Here is a 7,303-nt window from a genome sequence, read left to right as displayed (position 1 = left end):
TGGTTAAACATGTCTTATTCACAATTGTCATAAAACTCGGGTGATTAATTGAACAGTCCCACATGGAAAATTCTGTACAACCCTCAGTGAGATGTAGCAGCCAGTTGAACCGTGCTTCTTTAATGCACTTCACACAAAAGTGGAGTCTAGTTGCACCGGTGTTTGTCAAGTATTTCAAGCACTACAGAAAATGAGCTTTCACTGAATGAGGGCATAACCTTGAAATTGAGAGAAAAAGGCATTTTGGAGAGAGAAATCTGTCTGGAACTTTATCTAGCACAAGAACACAAAAAAATTAAAAAAATATGATAACAAGGGAAGAAAACAGCTGACTTTTATTTTTTACTGCATGTTACCGTATTGCTGCATATGTTGCTATTGTTGGTTGTTCAAAATGGATACTAGATTACTGATTATTGTTAAAATATACTGAATAATATGCAGAACATACTGCTGTTAAATTTAGATTTTTTCCACAATAAACATTTCAAACAATGGTAAATCTGTTGTTGCACACATGACCCCAATCTACTTAGATTAAAATAATGGCTAATACATATTTACATATTACCCACACACAAATCAGTTTTGTGTAAAATGTCTTAACTTTGTAAAAGTATTTTTTCAAATAAATAAAGAAGTGTTTTTGTCTTACCCTGATTTGTGTTTATGGACCTGTCCAAATGCTGATCTTTGCACTTGACCACTTGTCTAGGCCTACTTAAAAGACGTATTTCCTAGTTTTGGTTCAAACGGGCATGAAGACTGTATGGTGAGTGTAGATCTTTCCAGTTAGTTGCAAATGTACAAAATACACTCATCTTAGTTTGCACCAATAAAATGTACAACACTTTGGCCTGGTTTCACAAACAAGCCAGGTATGCTTTAGTTCAATTAGGACATTTAAGTAGCTTTTATAAAAAAATAAAATAAAAAAAATATATAGTTTTTACATCTTGAGACAAAATTAATTACATCTTGAGACAAAACAATGGTACTGACATATTTTAAGATTAGCCAGTCTTGCCAGATATGTTTAAACAACTCAATATATTACATTTTAGTCTGGGACTAGGATTAAAGCCTTGTCTGTAAAACTGGTCATTTATATTTTACAACCAAATTATATTGAATTAATATCGAATTAATTTAACTTACAGTGGAATGTTTCCCTCGACATCTCGCGATTTCAGTGTGGGTTTATACTGCCTTGAGTACGTTCACGTGCTGTCGGAAATTTTAGGACTACTTCCCAAATATTTTAGACCTATCGGGTTGGTTTTTGTTATATTCAGGGTTCAGCAGTGAGTTAAAGGACTACAGTTTTTTTTTTTTGCGGAAAATTGCATACATACGCCACTCACCTGTGCATGTCTCGTCATCCGTTAGTTGCTCCAGCTACTTTGACGCCTGTATGTGTGTGTGTGTGTGTGTGTGTGTGTGTGTGTGTGTGTGTGTGTGTGTGTGTGTGTGTGTGTGTGGCATTGGTGAGTTACAACGAGCAAGAAAGGTTGAATCATCCTTTAAAAAACCCGCAGAAGAGATGTATTTGAAATGTCTAATACTCAACAGGTGAGTGAGGTATTTTATTGAAGATAAATTGCCACATGTAGCTATTGTGAAGGGTCATATTATTCCGCACAGTAACGTAGAGCCGAAGCACAACCAAAATAATGTTCTTCCGCTAAATGCATGCGGTTCTGTTTTTGTTTTTTAATTGCTAGAGGGCCAAAAGTTACATATCGGTAGAGGTCCGGTGCAACCTGGCTGAATGTAATGTTTTCACAGGCACTAAATGCATGTTAATTGCGAGTGAATTAATGTTTCAATTTATTAAATGCAGTTAGTTGAATTTTAGAATATTTTTTAGCCACTTAAGTAGGAATTAAGTATTACATTAATGTAATTTCATTATTTATTCTGTTATCTTATAAATGGTTAAAATGTTCTGCCAAGTTTACTGCGTCTTCTGACAAGCATTTATTGTAAACTAATATAGGTCTACTTTAATGTCATTTCTATTGAAACTTATGCCATGTATTAAATTAATCGCACATGTGTATTGAAGTTGCAGTTTAGTACATTTAAAATATATGAACTTTAAATGTACTGTAAGATCTAATAACGCACAACAGTTAAAATTATAATCAAGTTCTTTACATGTGCATTAATTTAGTGCACATCAAATTAAGTGTACCATTTTAAAGTACAAAAAAAGATCATTAAAGCATGATTTCTTTAAAGTAAAACATTTTATGTGACATTATTACAAAGTGCACTTTTTAAAAATGTGTTAAGAAACATGAAAGATGTCATAAAAGTATACTATTCTCTTTCATTATTATTAAATTATCTGCAGGTACAGAAAATATACCAATAAGATTTGAAGTATACTACAAGTGCACATTTAATGGAATTAATGGCACTTCTTCTTTCTTAAAAAAAAGGGTTATCTCACACTGCGCATTTTGGAAAATGCATGTCATAGTCCAGTTATATCTGAATTTAGACAACTGTGTGATCATAACCATACATTTTGACTGCAGAGATTGTAAGGAAGCTATTCCGTATACATTTCCAATATCTTTATTGGCTAAACATGTTACAGTGTTCTAAAACAATAAAAATAAAAGTGACTAATTGTCCAGTACAGAAAGGGATTCATCAAATGTCCCCTGAACCTCTTTACTGACGTCAGAGACAACAACATTAACACTTATTACACAGCTCCACAATTAACCTCTGCATCACATTACAGTGAATGAGGGGCTTGGAAGTCAAGTTGACAAGCATTTCAAACTCCCTCCCTCTCCAGCCCCATGTCACCCACACTCACTTGTCTGGAGGTGTGGAAGCTGGCGGAATCATTATTGGAAATGACTCTGCTCACATTCCTGCAGATAATGTGGTCGTCACGGGTGTAGACGCCACCAGGAACGCTTCATGGCCAGACCTGCCACCTCTGAGATCAGAAAGAGAGCCTCTTTTCTCCCCACGCTGACAGTCATAATCCACAGCTCCCACCCAGTAACTGCATCCCATTCAACAATCAAGTGTCTGTTTTGAAGTGAAGTTATGAAGAAGTGCGTAACGCTGGGGAATAATTAAACAATGCACCGTGGAACTTACAGCTTGCCTTGCATATACAGTAGTCAACATTGGAAGTGGATCAAAACCTTTCATCAAAGTTATACAACAATACCCGTTCTTGAGACTGTCTGCTTAATATCTGCTAACCCTTTATTTTGATAGTTTCCCAACAGACAGTCAACATGTCAACTAACTCACAGTATTAGTAGACTAATATCTTCTAACACTTTTATTTCAATGCTCCCCAAAAGACATTCTACTCACTATAAGTAACTTTGCAACTACATGTCAACTTATTCTACCAACCCTAACCCTGCCCCTAAAAGTCTACTAATACTGTCATGAGAGTATGCAAGTACAACGTTACTCATAGTCAACAGAATGTGTAAAGGCGACCATCAATATAAAGTGTAACCCTTTTTTCTCCTCTGAACAAACCATTTATATGCTAATCTACAGTCAAGCATTGCAGTGCTGTTTGGTTACCAACCTGAGGACAAAAAGTTAAGCCATACTCAGAAGAGCGCAATAAACCAGGCAACCTTTTTCTAGGAATATGAAGCAGCGTCACCATGGTAACCGTTCAGTGATGGTGCTGTTTAGTACCTCTGTCCAAATATTGCTTTGGAAGCAAAAGTACGCTTAGTAAATATCAGTTCATCTGTCCAAGTGTACCTTCGATCCACTGGGGAAATTATTTCAAATTATACTTCAGGCATTAATATTAGGTTGGTCAGTAAGCCATGACCTCACAACCGTTTATTTTTTCTGCCTACAGAAAAATGATAATCACTGCTCTACTTTTTAAGAACATAAGCAAAGCAGTATTAGGAATATACAGTACACTTTATAATACAATATACATATCACTTTCAAACGTCTTTAGGTACCAAATACCAAGAAAAACAAAGTAACAAGTAGATCAATAAACACATAATGCATGTTTATCTTCCATTATTTTAAATGAAATTTTGAAAATATTTATGAAACAAGAATTCACAACTCTTGTGAAACCGAAGAAACCACACTTAATACACTTCTAAAAAGTGTGACGTAATAATGTCAAATGAAACGTTTTTAATTACAAATATTTAAATAAGTAAGTTTCAATAGAAATGACATTAAATTATATTTTAGTTTTACCATAAATGCTTTTTTTTTTGCAGAACACTTTAACCAAATTTCAAAAGACAATAGAAGTAATATTATTTAATATAATATAATATAATATACAGTCAAACCAAAAATTATTCAGACACCAGATTTTTTTTTTTTTTTTTTTTACTAGTGGGAGCAGGACACTATAGTTCATTTGTGTAAGTGAGGATAGCAAAAAAAAATTGCTTAAGCGTTTTTTCTTTAATTGCTAATGTGACCTTTTTTACACCACAGACTGAACAAAATTAAGCATTGCTTGGTAGTTGGTTGAACTACATTGGTTTTATCTAATTGTGTACTTAAATTTAACAGCTGACATCTTTTCAACATAATTCATTTGTGAGACAGTCTAACAGAAGGATGGCCAAAACCAGTGAAATATCAACTGATCAAGCGTAGCGTTAGTTCTGGCAGGTCAGGTTAGTCAAGCTTGCATCAGCTGACTCTCAGCTGATCCACGTCTACCTATAGGAATATGACGCCTATCACTGTATACATACACTCACCTAAAGGATTATTAGGAACACCATACTAATACTGTGTTTGACCCCCTTTCACCTTCAGAACTGCCTTAATTCTACGTGGCATTGATTCAACAAGGTGCAGAAAGCATTCTTTAGAAATGTTGGCCCATATTGATAGGATAGCATCTTGCAGTTGATGGAGATTTGTGGGATGCACATCCAGGGCACGAAGCTCCCGTTCCACCACATCCCAAAGATGCTCTATTGGGTTGAGATCTGGTGACTGTGGGGGCCATTTTAGTACAGTGAACTCATTGTCATGTTCAAGAAACCAATTTGAAATGATTAGAGCTTTGTGACATGGTGCATTATCCTGCTGGAAGTAGCCATCAGAGGATGGGTACATGGTGGCCATAAAGGGATGGACATGGTCAGAAACAATGCTCGGGTAGGCCGTGACATTTAAACGATGCCCAATTGCCACTAAGGGGCCTAAAGTGTGCCAAGAAAACATCCCCCACACCATTACACCACCACCACCAGCCTGCACAGTGGTAACAAGGCATGATGGATCCATGTTCTCATTCTGTTTACGCCAAATTCTGACTCTACCATCTAAATGTCTCAACAGAAATCGAGACTCATCAGACCAGGCAACATTTTTCCAGTCTTCAACTGACCAGTTTTGGGGAGCTCTTGCAAATTGTAGCCTCTTTTTCCTATTTGTAGTGCAGATGAGTGGTACCCGGTGGGGTCTTCTGCTGTTGTAGCCCATCCGCCTCAAGGTTGTGCGTGTTGTGGCTTCACAAATGCTTTGCAGCATACCTCGGTTGTAACGAGTAGGGCTGCAACGATTAGTCGACGTTGTCGACAACGTCGACAATAAAAATTTGTCGACAAATATCTTTGTTGTCGAGTAGTCGTTTGATCTCACGTGACCTAATGTAAGGGCCTGCAATCCCGCGATTTGACCGCTACGGCGCTGTAGCGCTAGAGTGTAGTGCAGCCCTTACAAATGCTATTGCGGTAGAAGAGAAAACAGCGCGAATTATGACAGTGCAAACGAATCCGAAATAGCTTCAAATCAAGAATGCTGTCGTGTGCAATTTTCACGGGAGCACAACATGCATGTTGGAGTGCAAGAGGAAACATCCCGGCAAAAGAGGAGCCGGTGAGAAGTGAGTGTTCTCCAGCTGGAGCTTAGCCTACTAACCAGCGGTAAATCTCTCTTTATTAGAGAATGCAATACTACTAATAATAGTAATAATATTATCAATAGTAATATAATTACAGTAATGTGATGACTTATTTTCTATAGAATAAAGCTTAACGAGTGGTTATTTCAGTCAAAGTTGCTCTTCTATCAGCTTGAATCAGTCGGCCCATTCTCCTCTGACCACTAGCATCAACAAGGCATTTTCGCCCACAGGACTGCCGCATACTGGATGTTTTTCCCTTTTCACACCATTCTTTGTAAACCCTAGAAATGGTTGTGCGTAAAAAATCCCAGTAACTGAGCAGATTGTGAAATACTCAGACCGGCCCGTCTGGCACCAACAACCATGCCACGCTCAAAATTGCTTAAATCACCTTTCTTTCCCATTCTGACATTCAGTTTGGAGTTGAGGAGATTGTCTTGACCAGGACCACACCCCTAAATGCATTGAAGCAACTGCCATGTGATTGGTTGATTAGATAATTGCATTAATGAGAAATTGAACAGGTGTTCCTAATAATCCTTTAGGTGAGTTTATATAAGCTCCTTCAGTATTATCATCAGCTGTCGTGTTTCTCAGGAGCGAATTACCCTCCTCTATCCCCAGCTCCTCCTCTCGTCAGTCAGGATTTGGCATTCTGATTACCCCTGAATCAGACTAAAATTCTCTAATTATGTTGTCATTAAAATTAATTAATGATATCTGCAATACATTCAAGTTGGTTCTGTTCTGTTTCCCCTAAGGGGGGTTATTGCTGCTCTCCCTGCTCTTATCCATGCTAGGCTGCATGGATGCGCAGGGAGTTCTCGCCCAGAACGGAACCATACCGCCAATCCAAAACTGTATGCTAATTGTCAATCGTATTTGACGATAGTGGTCCTGACAGAACTCTGAGTTCTTGTCATATTTTATTACCATTTTCCAAACTATAGCGAATAATGTGATAATGTAAGAAATTTTGAAGGTGTCTGAATAAATTTTGACTGTAATTCAAAAGAACATAGGAGGAACATTTTCAAGTATTTAGATAAACCAGACACAGTGCCTTTGGCTTGCTCAGTTGGGGATATTCAAATTAAATGACCCATCATACCATGATCAGCTCTACCAAACTTGGATGTCTTTTCCAGTAATAAACAAACACTGTTAAGTTGTTTTGATTGAGACTGTGAAGCAGCTTTGATGCAATCTGTATTGTGAAAAGCGCTATATAAATATATTTGACTTGACTTGACTTGACAAAAATCTATCTGGGAAACAATCTCTGATCAGCTTTCATATTTTGTGGCAGGTGGGGGGTTGTGGCTACCAAGGGGCCTGCCACATTCCACCCCAAAAAAGGCAGTGCCGTGGGGCAGATAGAGCCAGCAGCTC

Source organism: Rhinichthys klamathensis, unplaced genomic scaffold (genome assembly GCF_029890125.1).
Source record: "Rhinichthys klamathensis goyatoka isolate OS25496 unplaced genomic scaffold, OSU_Roscu_1.1 h1tg000040l_1, whole genome shotgun sequence".
Taxonomy (NCBI): Eukaryota; Metazoa; Chordata; class Actinopteri; order Cypriniformes; family Leuciscidae; genus Rhinichthys; species Rhinichthys klamathensis.
Note: the sequence above shows the minus strand (reverse complement) of the source record.